This window comes from Pygocentrus nattereri, chromosome 17 (assembly GCF_015220715.1).
Source record: "Pygocentrus nattereri isolate fPygNat1 chromosome 17, fPygNat1.pri, whole genome shotgun sequence".
NCBI lineage: Eukaryota > Metazoa > Chordata > Actinopteri > Characiformes > Serrasalmidae > Pygocentrus > Pygocentrus nattereri.
The window spans coordinates 12,881,640-12,901,464 of record NC_051227.1 but is presented as its reverse complement, the minus strand read 5'-3'; the positions used below and the strand labels follow the sequence as shown (position 1 = coordinate 12,901,464).

Sequence of the window (19,825 nt, the reverse complement as noted above, 5' to 3'; positions counted from 1 at the left end):
TTAGGAAACTGATCGTTGACGCTGAAGTCCGTTCCTCTCAGCTCCCGTCCGCGGCTCTTCACCAGCTCTTTCTGCTTGAAACGTTCGAATTTGGCTACGATTGGTCTGGGTCTGTGTGCCCCGGGTCGCTTAGCTCCTATACGGTGAACACGATCGAAGTTGATGGTTTTAACAGTGTCTTCCGGGAGCTTCAGGTAGGATTGCAAGAACTCTTTCACTGTCGTTTCCGGGTTTTCCTCCGATTTCTCCGGTAGACCCGAAAACACGAGGTTGTCCCTCATGCTGCGGGCCTGGAGCTCGGTGACGGTTTCCCTGATTTTTTTATTCTCCTCCGAGAGCCGGGTCATTCCCTTGGTGAGGGAATTCACCGACTCTCTGAGAGCGGCGTTCTCCACAGCAAGTGCTTCCACCTGCTGTTGGCTGAACTCTACCGACTCCCGGAGAGCCTGAAACTCCTTGTGAAGAATTTCCAAAATGGAGAGGCGAGCGTCGAAACTGGACAGCTTCTTATCGATGGACTCCAAAATGTCCGCCACTTCGCTGGACTGAGAAGAAGCCCCTGGTGAATCTTCTGGGCGACTCCTCTTGGTGGATGGAGCTCCTTTGTTGCTGGACGGAGTGTTGGTTGGTTTTCCCATTACGACTCGGTCGAAACACTCGTCGATGTAAGCTTGCAGACTGTCCAGATCTTCTTCACCGTCCTCCAGTGTACTTCCGGTAGTGAGTAGTTTATTAATATAAATTTTATAGCTTTTAAAGTTGTTTTATAACTGTGTTGGCTAAGAAAACTAATCCATGTGGTTTATAGATTACTGACTTGCTGCCTTGCTCAATATTGCCGAGGTTCGCGTTGAAGTCTGCGTTACTACAGCATAGCGTCTTCCTGTCTCCTGTCTCTTCCTCTTCCTGTCTCCTCACAAACAGATTATATCACAATACCTACATTTAGAGCCAGTTATTCATTCAGTCTAATGAGAAACTGTAGAACAGACTCTGTTTATATCACAATACCTACATTTAGGTATTACAATTACAACTGAATCCCAAAGCTACAAAACATCACATTCGCCAATCAAACTCATCGTCTCCCGAAGCCTGTATTCAGAGTATGGGCTGATGCAGTCTACTCCTCTAATATCAGGGTCATTGTGACATGTTGGAAGTTACTGAACACCACCTGACCAGCCCTCTCAATGGCTCTTACCTGGATTCTTCCTTCAGTTTTGTCGGTGACCATTTAACAAGAAAACTCTCGAACATTTTCAGAGCTGAAAATCAAACGTGAGGCTCCATTCACTCTGGAGCTTGACTGCAAAGCTAAAGATTGACTCCTTGCTCACCTCACCGCATCATTCACACTGGCAGTCACCTCAGATCGAGTTCCCGACCTGGAACATCGCTTCAGACTATGGAAATTTGTTGGAAGGGGCAAATGGGGGTTAAATTTTCACTGCAAAAAAGGGTATGTGTGTGATCTTAAATGTAGTCAACACACACTATATTTCCAAAAGTATTCGGTCATCTGGCTTCACATGCATATGAACTTGAGCAACATCCCATTCTTAATCCATAGGGTTTAATGTGATGTTGGCCCACCCTTTGCAGCTGTTACAGCTTCAACTCTTCTGGGAAGGCTTTCCACAATGGTTAGGAGTGTTTATGGGAATTTTTGACCGTTCTTCCAGAAGTGCATTTATGAGGTCAGACACTGATGCTGGACGAGAAGGCCTGGCTCTCAGTCTCCGCTCTGATTCATCCCAAAGGTGTTCTGTCGGGTTGAGGTCAGGACTCTGTGCAGGTCAGTCAAGTTCTTCCACACCAAACTCGCTCATCCATGTCTTTATGGTCCTTGCTTTGTGCACTGGTGCGCAGTCATGCTGGAACAGGAAGGGCCCGTCCCCAAACTGTTCCCACAATGTTGGGAGCATGAAATTGTCCAAAATCTCTTGGTGCTGAAGCTTTAAGAGTTCCTTTCACTGGAACTAAGGGGCCGAGCCCAACTCCTGAAAAACAACCCCACACCATAATCCCCCCTCCACCAAACTTTCCGTACCGTTCTCCTGGCAACCGCCAAACCCAGACTGACAAACAGAGAAGCGTGATTGGTCACTCCAGAGAACACGTCTCCACTGCTCTAGAGTCCAGTGGTGGCACTTTACACCACTGCATTCCACGCTTTGCATTGCACTTGGTGATGTAAGGCTTGGATGCAGCTGCTCGGCCATGGAAACCCATTCCATGAAGCTCTCTACGCTGTTCTTGAGCTGATCTGAAGGCCACATGAAGTTTGGAGGTCTGTAGTGATTGACTCTGCAGAAAGTTGGAGACCTCTGCACACTATGCCCCTCAGCATCCGCTGACCCCACTCTGTCATTTTACGTGGCCGACCACTTTGTGGCTGAGTTGCTGTCGTTCCCAATCGCTTCCACTTTGTTATAATCCCACTGACAGTTGACTGTGGAATATTTAGTAGTGAGGAAATTTCACGACTGGACTCCGATCACGGTACCACGCTGGAATTCACTGAGCTCCTGAGAGCGACCCATTCTTTCACTAATGTCTGTAGAAGCAGTCTGCAGGCCTAGGGGCTTGGCTTTATACACCTGTGGCCATAGAAGTGATTGGATTTGGACAGGTGAGTGAATACTTTTGGCAATATAGTGTATCTAAACCTTGTCAACATAATTTATTTCTGGATGTTATTAACTGATTAAGCATTTTAATTCATTACTATATTCTTACTATATTACTATATTCTTACTATATTGGCAGAAAATTGAGCTTATTCTAAAAAAACATGCCCAATGTAGCCATGTACTTTATTGGTCCTGCAGTCGAAATTGGTCATTTTGCTGCCTAACTATGGGAACAGCAACTCGTTGCCTGCAGAGTGAGATTATTTCACTTAATAAAATTACTTCAACCAAGTTATAAACATCTAGATATAGGCTAAATAGCCTTTTCATACTCCTACAACCATCTGAAGTGAGAAATATTAGATATTTAGACTACATTTAAAAAGATTTCACTCTAGATATTTTATGCAGTGCACACTAAAAATTGTGTTACCCAGCTTTATCATGAAATAGACATCAGACGTTTTGAGTAGGTGGAAGTGGCGGATCTTAAGCAGAGACTGTGCTGTAAGAACTGGTGCTTAAAAACAACTAACAGGATCAGTCAATTGAACGAGACCCTCACTTTCTATTTAGAAACGCGTACAAATGTCTAGAAATAAGATAAATAATCTCACAAAATTCTTGCAGCAGCCTCATAATGAGAAATATTAGCTATACTGACTATTTAAGATGTTTACATGATGTCAAGATAACATTTTTTTTGCAGCGTGCACCAGAACTGACCTCGTATACAGCCAAAACATGCATTTAACGTACATGCATCTAATCTTTATGCTGTCAGTTATGAATGGCTGCACTCTGGATGAGGGTTAACAGGACATCAGCGCCGGACAGTGGCTAAAGAGCCGTCTCAAAGCAGAGGATTCATTAAGTTTAATAGGCTTTCTCGGCCACGTCCAGAGTCGCGCCACAATGAAACATAATTCGGCGAGGTCCTGCGATTAGAATGTAATTTCACTCAAAGGGGCAAATTGGGTTTTTAATGTATTAATCTTCATTTTGGTTACAGAAGCATCTCCTGCGGAAAGAGGCTGAGTTAATGAACGCTCGAGTTCCAGCGTGGATAAACAGCAGGGGGGGGGGTTTCTGAAACACTAAATAAGCTCGAGACTTATCAGTCAACATAAATTGTGACAGAGGGGGTGGGGGGAGTGGGGGGGTCAGTAAAATGATCATCTCTGCTCTCTGCTGTGTGCTTTAGCTGCTGAGGGAGTATATAGAGGGTGAAAAAAATGAAAAGAACTGCACTCTTTCATTTAAATCATACAGAAACTAAATGAAGATTTCAGGCCGTCTGCCCCAAAAGAGACCAATGGATGGATATGTACTCCCCACCCCCCCCTTTTAAAAGTGAAGTGAAAGAAGTTACTCAGCAGCAATAGAGCATATTACAGAGAAAAATCACCAGCCAGCTTCCAGCCAGAATAAAGCTTTCCTATATGTGAACAGAACAACTTAAAATGAATGCATATGCTCTTCATCGCTCTGCCAGAGAACTTTACGGCGTCGGATAGGTCTTTACTTTCAATTTGCTAAAGTAGGCCCGGAAAAGTTAATAGCTCTGAAACAGTGACACGTGCCAGCTCGAGCTGTGGGAGAGAAGCAGTGGCTGCTAATGACCCCGACATCCTACTTGGACTGTGTCAAAATGGGGGCAATCACAAACATACCTGCCAATAATATTGATTCATCTCACATGGAGCCTGGGTCAAGTATGCTCTGCATACATGAGCAATATGGAATGACGGGATGACACTGGTACACTGGCACTCTGTCACTGGGATCCTCTGTGCCAAATCTCTGCTGGTGGCCTATCTATTCTAATTCTATTCGATTCTAATGGGAATTATTGAACATACAGTTGTCTCCGGTTGGTACTTGCACTCCCAAACAAATGGGCCAAGCCCAAAATGGCAAAACTCAAATGGTCTTCACAGCAGATCATTAAAGCAAGAGCTGCAGTAAGATAGCGTGCGAGAGCTTTTTTCCTTTGATTTCTTTAAAGGTTGAGGCTGCAGCCTTTCACAGAAAGAAGAGCCAGTATTGATCCTCTCAGCATTGACGGCTTCAAACAGCTGAAAAACAAGCTTCAAGCTGACCAGCTAGTGTGTGTTTAATGGGAGACCAACTATTCTTATTTTTTTGCACGGGAGTGTAGGTCTGAATCCAAATCAGGCGTAGACAGAGTGTAATAAAATGACCCTTTAAGTCAGGGGTCAGCAACATCCGGCTCTTTTTCTGTCCTGATGTGGCTCCACAGCTGAATTAGATTAGTAGGTAATAATAAAATAATCATCCTTTACAGTAAAATAAAGCTCTGCTGATCGTTCAACACCGTTTAACAGTAAACGGTCTTAAACGCTGGAGTTAATGTAGAACCGCTGATTCACCCTTTAACCCTGAAGATCAGTGCAGACTGCTGATCACCATAGCAACACAGATAACAGTCTTGCCCAGCTAGTAGCTACGAAATGGCAAAGAGAGAGATTTAAGACGAACATCGATCATTTAAAGACGAATGGACTTATTAGCATTTATAATTAGTCCAGCTGGTTTCCTTAATCCTACGATTAATCTTCAATGAGAAACTGAAAACACAAAAAGCTGTAAAGCTGAAGTCAGTCTCCCATTCGCCGGCTTCGCGATCGAATTTTCCTCTTCAAACTTAAATGGTGTCTTTCGAAGTTGAAGCGACTTCAGCCTCATAAAAGGTATTTTGAGAGACATTTCACAAGAAGCTGTTCTACTTTTGAGGAAAAGTTTCCTGCTTGAGATGTGGAAAAAGCAGGTATAGCTGAGCTGAAGCTTAAAGCAGAGCAAAGTGAGTGTGAGAGTGTGTGTTTGTGTGTGTGTGTATTTAGCCTATACTACCACATTAGCGCACACACTGAGACATACTGTATTTTCAGCCAAGATGATAAAATGGACATCAAATGTTGTGGCTCCCAAGGTGGTTTGATTTCTGCTTAAAGAACAAAATGGCTCTTTAACATTTGAGTTGCGAACCCTGCTTTAAAACTTGTTAGCTAGATCTGAAACCAAGTCCTAGATTACTGTAAAAAGCCATATGAACATTTCTTGCTTATGTGAAATGCCATAAAAACAATGGAAGTTCAGGAGAACTGTTGAGGTCTAGACAAAACTTTGTAGCCCAATAAATTCACTGCACTTTTACAAAAAAAAAAAAAACTAAAAAAAAAACAAACAAAACAAAAAACAGGGGGGTGGGGGGGGGGGGTGTCGGGGGGGGGTGTTCAGGTTTGTGTATTTTTTTTTTACTGAACAGTGTTCACTATCATCTTTCAAATTTTGTTCTTAAATGCGTTCTTGAGAGAGCTCTGACGAAAAAGTCTCCATCAGTTTCATGACGTGTTCTTAAAGCGCAGAACTGTTCTCACCTTTGTGCTCGAGTGTGTAGGTTCTGTTCTTACTCGAAAAACAAACCCCAGATTAGAGAACATTGGTGAGGCTCTGTGGTTCTATATTGAATTATAGACACAAAGAACCTTTGCCATGCTTTAATGGTTCTTTGTATGGTGAAGTGGCTCTTCAGATTGATGAGACTGATGGAGACTGTGGTGCATATAGCATCAAAAAGGGTTCTGGTTTTTTTTTTACCCCAAAAGGTTCTATGTAGAACAATACACAAAGCATTCTTCATGAATCTGAAGAACCATTTCACTATGTATGCATAGAAACGGTTCTTTGCATGTCCATAGTTCTATACAGAACCATTGTCTTTACTTAAGGAACCCTTGAAGAACCATCTTTTTTAACAGTATGGCAGAGTTGTTCATAGACTGGTCAGGTACACAAAGCAAAACCCCCACCTGACTGCTGAGGACACGATCCAACCGAGTGGATGGATAGTGTAGTGGTTAACTGTAAACTGGGGTTCAATCCCCCACCAGGGCAAGCACCCTACACTATACCAATAAGGACTCCTTGGGCAAGATTCCCAACACTACGTTCCCCCACCTGTGTAAAATGATCAAATTGTAAGTCGCTCTGGATAAGAGCGTCTGCCAAATGCTATAAATGTAAAAGGACCTACAGGAAGATTTCCCGGCACAGGAATAGTTATGGACTGACCCACTGTGCAGTGCTGTTGGACAAATATCATCCACATGGATTGGCTTTTAACATTAGGCCTTCAGTCCTGGCTACAAATGTCAAAACTCAATCAAAACCAATGACAAAAAACCTCTATGATAATACAAATTTCTTCTAGCTATCGTCCTTATGGGATTATAGTAGTATGTTAGTGCACATGATAAATTCTTTGGGTGTTCTGAATTAGACACAGTTGAATTTTGTACAAGACGTTCCATATGTTTTATATGAAATTTGTAACAGACATTCACACGTCTGAGCTTGTATCAGTTTTACAGTGACTCTTTCAGGAAAGAGTCCAGGCACAGAGCTGCTGCTGCTGTTAACAACAACTCAAGTTCTATACGGAGGCAGAAAAGGAGGGGATTACATGGGTATGACCACTTTGGCATGTGATCGATATTTCTTACGTTTATTTCCATGAGTCAGTGGGGTTTTGTCCCTAAACTCTCTGGGTAAAAAGAGGTGAAGTGTGTCGGCATCATTAGCAATCACAACAAACAGACTGCAAATGCTAAACTTTGTGTAGTGTGAGCAGTATAGCAACTGTAAGACATCGTCAGTCATGCACTGCCCCTTTAGCATTATGGGTACAGCCTCTGAGACACCCATGACCTTTTTTGTTTTGGCCAGTAGCCCACTGCAATCCATCATCCCTTGTGAAAATGAGCCTCCCACCACTGGAAAAGGACAACAGCACAGTGGACAATTTCTGATTTGGCTTCTCTGCCAGCAGACAAGCATAACATGCATGATAAAGCAGTAACCCACAAGAGGCCGTGCACTACTGTGATTTTATCATGGGTAAGGGTGTTCATAGGCGTGACGTGAAGCGGAGTAAAACCCCCTTCCCCATGATAAAATCACGATATCTCATGGCCTCGAGTGGCTTATTACTTTTACAAATTGGCGGCAGACAAAATATGATAACGCAATTTATCAAAAAGTAATGAGTTATTATTAATAATAATTGACAAGCAAGTGTTCCACCAAGAAATGTACTTCTTTTAGTGCATGGTACCAATCATGGATTGCTGAATTAGGAGAATGTTCACTGTATATTGTGGTCATGTCACAAATTTTTAAACTTTTCCTCGTATAACAACGAACATATAATAACAGTACTGTTTAATGCACAAATCTTTGCTTTATGAGTACGTTTCGGTTATCAAATTACCATCAATCCAGCTGCACCCTCTTCCCATGCCAGGGCTGAATCTCAAATGGCTCCATGCTCCCTACATAGTGCACTACGTAGGAGCTTGAATACTGGATCCTGCAGCCCAACAGAGCAAAATACAGCTAAGAAACAGTCATTTGGCTCTGAGACACATCCACACTTGATACATGATGCACCGTTTGGCTGTAGAAGCTGGATGTTTGGGGTTGTGTCTGGGTTTGACGTGACTTCTGACAAGCACATTTGAAGCACGTACAACATTCAAGTGACATTTTTAGACTTTTATACTGCAGCTTTAATGTAAATCAGACTGTCAGTGCTTTAATTCAAGTCTGTGATATTAATGATGGAGCTGTTTAGGTTGTTGGCTGTCTTAGCCCGTTAGCCAGCTGACTAGCCCAGTTCTAGTTAAGAACACAAGTCACCAGCTGCTCAGGTTAAACAGAAAATGGGGACACTCAGCAGTCCATGCAAGCAACAACAGAGTCAAAGATTATCCATTAACAGCAGGTTTTTTGTGCTGTGGCAGCTCAGCCAATCAGAATTTAGGACTGATATTATCCATTTTATAATAAGAGACAACATCTTCATGTAACTTCAACAGACACATGTAAATAGAAATGCTGTTTGATCCTTTCTTGCACTTCACAAAATGTCCACATGCCCTAACATGAGCGAAGCACAGATAACCAAGTCATCAGATCCAGGATAGTCAGGTCTTCACTTCTTCATAAGAACTCCATGATGCAAGAACAAGCCCTCTGTGACGTCCTTTCGCTGCTCAAAAGTACCAGCCTCCTTATGGAGTAGGGCAAGTGCGGTGTCCTCACACTGCTGCTTAATTAAGGCTTTTCTGTTGAACTTAGCCAAGTCCAATAACCCACCAAGGTTTAGAGCGGCCTCCCTAATTTGTTTGCGAGACTGGGCACAAGTGGCCACATAGGCTGAGAAAAAACCTCAGGATATTCGTTTACCAGAGCCTCGGTTTCAGGTACTTCACAAAGCACCTGACTCACCACAGATACAAGACTCACCACATCATTCGTCAACAACAGAGAGGGCCCTGGGAGAGGGAGGGCAGCACTGCATCAGACAAACCCCCCACATCCTGAAGTGCTCTAGCCACTGATGCATCCTCAAAGCTTTATCCAGGCAATTCAACTACTCCTTGCAACAAAGACTGAGCTACACTGGTCTCCCTCAGGATTTTAGTAGTGGTCTCAGGCTCATCGGGGGGACATGGTTACTGTACCAAACACTAGTGGAGGAAAAAGTACGCAAACTATGTACTCGAGTTAAAGTAGAGATACCCAAGGTAAAATTTTACTGCAGTAAAAGTAGAAGTTCCTCCTTTTAGACCTCCATTTGAGTAAAAGTACTAAAAGAGTAATTCTGGCTCTGATGTCCTGTTATCATTCTTATAACAAGACTCGCTTCATAAACTCATTTCAGGTGAAAGTCCTCCAGCGTCTCTCTTCGTAAACCAGTCTTTTAATAGGACGTCATTAATTAGTGACGCTGACGTCTATTAAAATGATCAGAAGCACAAAACACTGAAGGTAAACAGTTTCCATCAGGGAGAACCGAGTGGCTCTGAAATCACTTTTACACACAAGCAAAGTTTCAGTTTCAGATTTATTTACAACTTAGTTCCAAGTTGAAGTTGAATAAAAACTGGCTTTAAACTCAGGATCACAGATGAGCTCCTTTACTATGTTGATCTGTAGGCGTCTGTTCATAAACATAAACCAGCCCAAACTCATTTACTATAAAATGAAATGGTGTTTGTAGAAATTCAGAAAAAAGCCGCGTCAGTCTCGACTGCATATGTGGACATATTTCTATATTGAGCTCTATTTACACAAAGTTAGGTTAGTTCATCATTTATGTTGAACAGACTCTCCCAAAATGTTACGCTGCTGCGCTGACGTTGAACCGCGTGCTGCACTGGGTCGGTATGACCAACAGGTCAAAACCATCTCTAAACAAAGTGACCGCTGGGCCCTGATTGGTGCTCTGGCTTTGCGCTTCTTTCGTTTTGACATGTTACGTTTTTATACACACAGAAACCAAAAGGAACGACAGATTTCTCAAAATGTAGGAGGAAAAAGTCAGATATTAGACTCTGAAATGTAGTGGAGTGAAAGGAAAAAGTCGCCCAGAATGGAAAAACTTCAGTACAGATACATGAAAAAATACTTAAGTACAGAAACTAATTACATTTACTCAGTTACTGTCCCCCACTGTAAAATACAGACATAACTTTATCTAAAGTATTAAGCTCAACGCTGATGGTGGTCCGCTCTAAATAACTCACGAAAGCACAGAGCTGGAGGAGTCAAATGAGCCACACTGTGTTTCTGCAAAACTGGACAATCTGATTTTATATGGCCACATTTTCTGCAGACAGGAGAACCTAGCTAGCACCACAGGCGTAGCTGCTGAAAGCATATCGCTGCTGTCAGAAGCAAATCCTTATATCTCCAAAACGATGGCTTCATAAGAGAAGGAAAAAAAAAAAAAACACACTTTTAATAGAAGTCAACGCTACCAGACTATTTCTTTTGGTCCATTAAACATGAAATAACAGGCATCATCAAATTATGCTGAAAATTGAAAAGCAACATAAATGAAGATGAGGTTTTGTCCTGACTGTGGGCGACGTGCACACAGCCAAAGCGGTTCATTATTATTTTAAACAACCTCTGTCCCACAGCTACTGCTAACCACTGCTAAGACAATCAATGCCTTCAATAAGGCAGTCAAGCAGATCACCTGCTGAGGGGCTGGTGACTTATGTTCTTCTCTTGAAGACTCCACAACCAAACAACAGACACAAAATAAGCCCTGCTATTGTTTGTCACATAAGCAAAAGCAATACGAGCCTCATAAGTATAATTGAACAAGCAAACAGCTAACAAACAAACACAGCAGAGCGCAAACCAATCCAAACGCCAACACACCACCAAAAAGAAACAAGATATCAATCCCAAATTGAGCCCCAACTTGCTAAGAAATTCCAGCTCCCCACCAACACAGAGCAAACTGCCCAGGGATGTTGAGCGGTTGGTCAGGAAGGGTTCTTAGCCTGTAAGTTACAATTACCCAGTGTGGAAGTGAAGGGAGTCCACCTTCCTTGCCTGAAGATCCCAGTGAATCCAAAGCACTGGCTCTCTAGCTGAGATGAAGAAGCTCAAACTGGAAGGTCAATAAATGTAGGACATAGTGATTTCCAGTTCTCTGGTGAAGGGTAAGGGTGCTCCTCAGCTCCACCAAATGCAATGCTAATAGGCCTTCCTCTTGGTCCCACTCTTTCAAATCTAGAAGCCATCTTCAGATAGACACGCCCCTTAATGTACATAGGGATGTCAGGGAACAAAGAGACCCCCTAGTGGATGGAGTGCGAACTGAGGTGTCTATCTGTGTAGTGTCTATCTGACCAAACCTAATCCAGTCCTAACACAGCTGCAGACCTCCAACCATATAGTGTTCAGTATCTCTACTAGGCTTGATTATGTGGTTTTGGACTCTGTATGATGCGCTGTCTTCATGTCACATGCATTTGATCCATGTTCATAGACAATAGTGTGTCATACAATGTCTTATTATTTTAGGTGCAAATGAATGAGTGTCAAGGCTGTTAGGTGTAAGAAGTCATGCTTTGTGTCCTACCAGGAGTGGACACTGTAAGATCATTAGTCTTGAGACTCTGTGGTGTGAGTCTGAGCCTGAGTCTCAAGTCTCTGAGGTGAGTCCACGTCTGAGTCTCGAGTCTCTGAGGTGTGACTCCTTGTCTGAGTCTCGAGTCTATGAGCGGCAACTCTGAGTGTCAGTCTCGAGTCTTTGATGTGCGACTCCAAGTCTGAGTCTCAAGTCTCTGAAGTGTGACTCCACGTCTTTGTCTTGCATATCTGAGGTGCGACTTCAAGTCTGAGTCTTGAGTCTCTGGTATGTGAGTCTGAATCTAGTTTCTAAAGTGTGATTCCAAGACCATGTCCAAATTGCGTCTTGAGTCTCTTACACGAGTCTGAGTTGAGTCTCACTGGGATTGGACATCTTTCATATATGCTGACCAGACGTTAGCTTTCTGGACTGCTCCCAGGCTCAAAACAACCTTTACACTCGGACGCATGTACCAAACTCTCCAGACAAACGACCTCTGATCTGGGAAAAAAGCTCAAAATGCTGTGAAGAACCTTCAGTCCTCAAACATATCAGATGATCGATAAAGAGGGGAAATGAATACATTTTATTTTCTGCCAAATTCCTTCTTTAACGTGCTCTGGAGGAGAAGGTGTTTGGCGTACAAAAGCCCGTCCAGGCCGCTCAGGCCTTATGCAAACTCAGAGCCTGCTTTGTTCCATTGTGGCCATGTGCTGCCAGGGTGTGACAGATAAAAACTCTTTTGAGGTTTTTCCCTGCCAGGAGAAACCGCTGCAATTGGCTGCACTGCTGGAGACGGAAAGCGAAGAGTCTCGGCCTGCAGCTAAGAATACTAACGCAGTCCACCTGCCCCGGCCCCAGTGCCCAAACAGTATTGGGATTGTTCTACTGGGAATCTGAAAACCATCGAAAAGGGAGATGAGTACTTTAAAGGGGCCACATCAGTGAAACCATATCATAAAAAAACAGAGTTTTCCTAATTTTTTCAGAGATTACTGACTGAATTAGAATCTGTGTGTAAACATTCAATACAGTTCATAGAACAGGCCTAAATTCCCTGTTTGTGATGTCACAAAAACCGACACTGTTACATACATCCTCCTATTCAGCCTACATGCTTAGCTCCACCCATTCACACTGAAGTTATAAGGAGTGTTTCAGCCTGAACTGATATCTGAATAAGGCACAGCCAATCAGAAAAGAGCTCTTTTACACACTTATTGAAACAACGTGCAGTGAGCTCCTCAGTATATGGAGCTTTGAACAAGCCGGGATGCCTCTGCATCCAAGCGATGAGGTAAGCACCGGACAGCCCTTGCGACATTTAATCTCCATTTGCAACTTTCGTGTACAGACCCCCGTACCCCTTCGTGTGTCTGGCAGAAAACGGAGATCATTTCCAGCATTGCATGTAATGCAATCGAGTACACACGTCAAGAGTCAAGATATGCAGTGTATTTTTTTGGTTCAGATTCCTTCATCCTAACTGGAGTTACAGCAGAATATTCGGGGCCTCTTTCCAGTGAATCATATGTATAACCTCATATCTCCAAAATGGTAACTTTACAGGAGAACAACAAAAAAAACATAATTTACTTTTAATGCAAGTCAGTGGAACCAGGTATTTTCCAAGTCTTTTAGGGTTCTTTCTTTTGGTCCATCATGAAATTTACATACAGTGTAAAGAACAACAAGCATTTTCACATTATGTCAAAAACAGACGTAATGTTTTGTTCTGACAGTATATATATATTGTTGACTGAGTTGTGAGCAAGACACCTAACCCTCAACTGCTCCCTACCACTCCGGGCAAGTGTGTTCACTGCCCCCTAGCATGTGTGTGCTCACTAGTGTGTATGTGATGTTTCACTGTACAGATGCAGAGGTGAAATTTTCCCATTGTGGGACTAATAAGGGTCACCTAAAGTATATATATTTATGTATGTATGTATGTATGTATGTATGTATGTATGTACACACACGTGCATATATGTCTTGCCTGTTAAACCCACACAAATATCAGGAGGAAAAATAAAGTAAATGATGAAGCGAATATGTGTCTTTTAAATTTGACCAATAGCAACAGTAGCTGGACCTGAAAAGGTGTTTTAACATTTTTTACAAACTACAGCTCAGATATGTAAATTATTAAATCAAATAATAATCAAGTATGCAAATTAAATCAGTTAAATCAAATCAGGGGAGGGGGTGAGAGGGAGAGAGAGAGAGAGAGAGAGAGAGGGGGGGGGGGGGGGAGAGAGGGAGAGAGAGAGAGAGAGAGAGAGAGAGAGAGACAGAGAGAGAGAGAGAGAGAGAGAGAGGGGGGGGGGAGGGAAGAGAGAGAGAAACAGAAAATATATAAAAAGGAGAGGGGGAAAGAAAATAAGACAGAAAAAACAGAGAGAGAGAGAGAGAGAGAGAGAGAGAGAGAGAGAGGAGGAGAAACAGAGAAAGGAGAGAGGGGGGGGTGGGAGGGGTAGAGAGGGAGAGAGAGGGGGAGAGAGGGAGAGAGAGAGAGAGAGAGAGAGGGAGGGGAGAGAGAGAGAAAGAGGGAGAAGAGAGAGATAGAGAGGGAGAGAGAGGGAGATAGAGAGGGAGAGAGAGAGGGAGGGAGAGAGAGAGAGAGAGAGGGAGGGAGAGAGAGAGAGAGAGAGAGAGAGAGAGAGAGAGAGAGAGAGAGAGAGAGAAACAGAAAGTATATAAAAAGGAGAGGGGGAAAGAAAGAGACAGAAAAAAACAGAGAGAGAGAGAGAGAGAGAGAGAGAGAGAGAGAGAGAGAGAATCAGAAAGAGAGACAGAAAAAACACAGAGAGAGAGAGAGAGAGAGGAGGAGAAACAGAGAAAGGAGAGAGAGAGAGGGAGGGTGGGAGGGGGTAGAGAGGGAGAGAGAGAGAGGGAGGGGAGAGAGAGAGAAAGAGGGAGAAGAGAGAGATAGAGAGGGAGAGAGAGGGAGAGAGAGAGAGAGAGAGAGAGAGAGAGAGAGAGAGAGAGAGAGAGAGAGAGAGAGAGAAACAGAAAGTATATAAAAAGGAGAGGGGGAAAGAAAGAGACAGAAAAAAACAGAGAGAGAGAGAGAGAGAGAGAGAATCAGAAAGAGAGAGAGAGAAGGAGAAACAGAGAGAGAAAGGAGGGATAGAGAGAGACAATATCAGAAAGAGAGAGAAAGAGAAAGAGAGAGAAAGGAGAGAGAGTCAGTATCAGAAAGAGAAAGAGAGAGAAAGAGAGAGAAAGGAGAGAGAGGGAAAAAGAGAGCGAGAGAGGAAGAGAGAGAGAGAGACAGAGAGAAGGACAGAGAGAGAGAGAGAGAGAGAGAGAGAGAGAGAGAGAGAGAGAGAGAGAGAGAGAGAGAGAGAGAGATGAATAAACAAACGATCAGCCCATCATCATCCTCAGCAGCCACAGGGAAGCCAGTAGCAGCTGCTTTCGGTCAGGAATGAAGTGATTTGGGGAAACAGCGACTCTGGAAACATTCGATTCTTTCCGATCGATTTGGGGAAATCAGTAACTGATGAGTGTGTTATTGATCAGAAGTGAGATCAGAGCAGATCACCATCAACACTGCTGCCATAGATACGACTGTACAGAGATACATACACAAATGAGAGCAGGTCAACTGAGTTCTCCTCAAATCTGGAACTAGGGACAGTCAGTATGATGTCATCATGATAAATTAACATTGGGGGCATCTTCAGTACCTAATGAGTTTAGCCCTACCCATTCAGCCTACAGCAGTTTAGCCCCATCCATTCAGCCTACAGCAGTTTAGCCCCATCCATTCAGCCTACAGCAGTTTAGCCCCATCCATTCAGCCTACAGCAGTTTAGCCCCGCCCATTCAGCCTACAGCAGTTTAGCTTTGCCCATTCAGCCTACAGCAGTTTAGCCCCATCCATTCAGCCTACAGCAGTTTAGCCCCATCCATTCAGCCTACAGCAGTTTAGCCCCGCCCATTCAGCCTACAGCAGTTTAGCTTTGCCCATTCAGCCTACAGCAGTTTAGCCCCATCCATTCAGCCTACAGCAGTTTAGCCCCATCCATTCAGCCTACAGCAGTTTAGCCCCATCCATTCAGCCTACAGCAGTTTAGCCCCGCCCATTCAGCCTACAGCAGTTTAGCCCCATCCATTCAGCCTACAGCAGTTTAGCCCCGCCCATTCAGCCTACAGCAGTTTAGCCCCATCCATTCAGCCTACAGCAGTTTAGCCCCGCACATTCAGCTACAGCAGTTTAGCTCCACCCTTTCAGCCTATCGCAGTTTAGCCCTGCCAATTTAGCCTACAGCAGTTTAGCTCTACTTATTCTTAATATCCGGCACACACAGTGAAAGCCTGTTTAATTCTGAGAGATGTTATTAAAATCACGAATGTATAAATGAATTATGTCCTTTGTCTTTACAGTAATTGATTAGCTGTCACTCTTACTGGTTATCCACATCTTTCAAGACCAGTGAAGCAGCTCAGAGGACCTCACCATCAGCACCACTTTAACAGAAGGTTCCTCTCTTAGCTCCCACAGCTGTCTGCTCTGTTCTGGAGACAGAGCCGTGCAGCAGCCATATCGGAGCTGACTCCTGTCGTAGCTGTACGCCTGGCTTGCACGTCAGTCTGGATAAGAACATCTACCAGATGAATCAATGCCAGTGTAGATGTATTGGCAGTATATGAAAGTGGCTAACTGTGTGACCCAACTGAGCAGCACAGAATTAACAACACTCTTATAGGTATGGCTGTGTTTTCGATATGAAAGGAGATCATCTTCCCAGACTGATAAGCACTTATTGATCACTACTGACACCGTCTCCCTTGGCGACGCTCATTAAGGGGCTGCACCCAACCTTTCTGGATGAGCCGCTTTGTTGTGCTATACAAATAGGACTGGGATGGACCAACATCTGAAAGCATTTCAGCAATATTACTGCTCTACATACTTCTTTTGTAAAAGCAATGATTCTATTTAGAACCATGAGTCCAATATAATTTTGCACAATTAAATGGTTCTTTGCTGGTGAAATTGTACTTAGGTCCTGTTACAATGTCACAAGAACCCTTGAAGAACCATCGTTCTTGACCCCTATACCTTGTGTATATTTTTTTAAAATGTTCAATTAATGATTGGCCATTCCATTTCCTCACTACCAAAAAATCATAACTACCAAATGGTTCAGGCGTGACTGTTTCTGTGACAATTTCAGCTCATTTTGAGCACAGAAACTCAGCTTTGAACAGCTGTTCACACCGAAAATCACCATATTTTACATTAAAACACTAAAAAGGGCTGAACTACAGAAAATATGGTGATTCTTAATGTTCCTCACTAACTTTCAGACTTTGGGACACATTTACTTCAAAACAATGGGATCTAACTGCTCACCATGTGGCCATGAGGGACAGGGATGCAGCCTCACCTCCTGCTGAAAATGAAGGGGTGTGGCTAAAACAAGGCTCCACCCACAGAATATAAAACTGTTTCAGCAGTGTCAGGACAATGCGGGACAGGGTTTTTTATTATGAATCTCATAATGAATCCAAATCTTTACTTCACTTTAAAAGAAATCAAAAGAGCAAAAATAATAAAGAAAAACAAAAAAGGTCATTGTTATTTTCCCAGGTGTAAACGCAGGGGTTTGGCTTTGGGACAGATGCCTATAGAAGGTACACTATAAATTACGATTGTATATATATTTAGCTTATTACTATCCCTATTGATGTCTTGGGTTTAAATAAGTCAGAACATAATTGTGAATATCGCAGGTCTGAATACTTCATTTTTAAAAATATATTCTTTTACTAACCGATTCATTAGAACCACCCATATGTAACTATATTACAGATATATTTTCACTACTAAAATTTTAGATGTTGACTTCACTAGAGATATAAACGAAGCTCACCTGTCTGCATTAGCGTTACTCATGTATGCGAAGGTTTGTGTATGTGAATGTTTTGTTGATTTTTAAAAAAAATTTTTTAATGAAAATAAATTGACACATCCTCTACAAAGAACCCTTCTACAAATTTCCTGCACACTTCAGGGCACAATTTTTATTCATCCACTGAGGCTAACACTTTCGGGGGAAAGAAAAGATCAAGATCACTTGTAATTTAACTAGGGTGCCAAAACTTTTGCACACCAAGGTACTCTGAGCGTCTGACTGTCGCTGCCAGAAAAAAAATCTCATACCTTCAAAATGTAAAGGTTGCAGAAAAAGGGAAAAACCTTCTTCACTTAATGGAAAACATAAAAATAGAGTTTTCCGAGTAAACTTGGGACATTCTTATTATCAACGATGGCAACATAACCCAGTGATGTTACTGAACAGAATCTGTCGTGACAGCTTATAACAGCATATGGCATCATAACATACTTACATTCATAACATGCTTACGTCAATGTTAGTGTTCATACAACTGGTGTTTTCAAATTATGTCAAAATGTCAAAAAAGAATAACATAAAAAATGATAACATAAAAGATTTTGTCCCAAAATTAACAATGTAACTTTTTTAACTACTAATAACTAATAATCCAATCATTTATAACTGTTCTGCTATTTCATTGATTTTACTTCATATTAACTGTAATGATCTTATTAATGTTCGGCTAATCTATGTGTAAGGTACCTTTAAAATATATACTATTTAAAAGTAATTACACTGTAAATTAATGCAATAATCACACACGTACTCCCTATTGGGCCTGGATTAGTTGAATCTGGGGGTGTAATTATCCATGATATAATTGAATCCTGTGTGAATCTGCACTCCTCATAGTTTTTACAAATCTGCTAAGTCATAGTTTATGGTCATAGAGCATTATGGTAAACTGGAAGTGCTGGTGCTCCCGTCCTGCTGCTCTCACTCACTCACTCACTCTATCAGGTTTGTTGACGGTGGAGTGGAGGGGCGCTGACATCTCAGAGCCTCATGACTCTGTTACGTTACTGGTTTCACCCTCTTAGTCAGGCTGTAGTAGCTCCACCTGCTGGAGTCTCTGCTGCTCTGTTAACACTAATCTGTGATCACTCACTCTTTACAGAACTGACTCTCTGTGTGTTTCCTTTCTTTGCTGAGTTGAACAGCTGCCCATCCTCTGAGGTCTGATTCTGCTTCACCTGCCCTGATCAAGTGCCCACTGCTCACCAGCCTTCTGGACCAGTCTGATCACCATGGAGTTTCACGCTGTACAACGCTGTGCAGAAAGCCTCACCTGTAGACACGGACCCTCCTAATGATGCTGCTGCTGCTGTACAAACTCAAACAATCTAAATTATACACATTGTTTCACCACCTCACAAGACATTGAGCTCTTCTCATATTCGCCCTTCATTCAACACATCACCACTGTAGGCTGTTCACAGTAGTCATTGACATTCATGAATATCAGTCTGGTTTTCACTGTGATTCACTCCTACCAGTCATTACTGGTTTTTACTGCTAACAGCTCCTGATTCTCATAGATCTGTTTCTCACTGTTACTCTGATCGGCCTCTAACAGTCATTACTGGTTAATCTAAAGACTTCTATCCAATCACAGACTGACATCTTTCCTTTTTTCTCTATATTCCAAACTGTATGTCAATTGTGAAATCTTACCCTCTGTCCATTTTATGAGCTGAAGGCAAGGCTAACAGCTGGATTTGACCCCTTGTGTGGTGTTCAGGTGTCACGATTGGCCCCTCCCACTCCTCATGTGCTTTTGTTCACCTTTCAATCCTGTCCACGTGCTTCTTTGTTTTGATTCTTCACTGTCCTGCCCCCTTGTTTCGTGACTCCGCCCCTGATTGTTTCCACCTGTTTTCCACCTGTTCCTTGCTTGTATTTAAGCCCTGGGTCTTCCTGAGTTTCTTGTTGGTCTTTATGTTTGTATGCTTGTTTGATTATGCTGGATGTTTGCATTGGATGTATGTTTGATTTGTTTGACGTGCTGTCTGTATGTTTGATGTCTTTATTGTTTAGTTTGGTGTTTGTTCCTCCAGCTCCCATTGTAGTTTTCCTGCATTTATTTTATTATGTCTGACTGTCGTTCTCTCTGTGTTGGCTATCTGAACCTGGACCGTGTTGACCATGACCCTGGATTTGCTCAAAATAAAACTTGCTTAGCTCAGCATGTGCGTCCGCCTCATCGCTTCACGTCACATCATTGTCAATGTTTACCAAAATAAAAAATTATTTGATACATTATTATTTCAACCTCAGATTCTTGTCCTTTGCTAATTTTCTGTGAAGAAAATATA

The 19,825-nt window shown here is 42.6% G+C and overlaps 1 protein-coding gene across 2 annotated transcripts in view; it reads right to left on the bottom strand.

The window, feature by feature from the left end:
• grin3ba (glutamate receptor, ionotropic, N-methyl-D-aspartate 3Ba) overlaps positions 1–19,825 on the bottom strand; it is a 141,805-nt gene that overhangs the window by 119,596 nt on the left and 2,384 nt on the right. The window contains exon 1 of one of the 2 annotated variants that reach the window (XM_037546633.1): positions 11,038–11,204. The exons of the other annotated variant lie outside the window; for it this stretch is intronic. The gene's annotated coding sequence lies outside the window, so the exon portion shown is untranslated. Of the gene's footprint in view, positions 1–11,037; positions 11,205–19,825 lie in introns of those variants that run through there. 2 annotated transcript variants of the gene reach the window in all.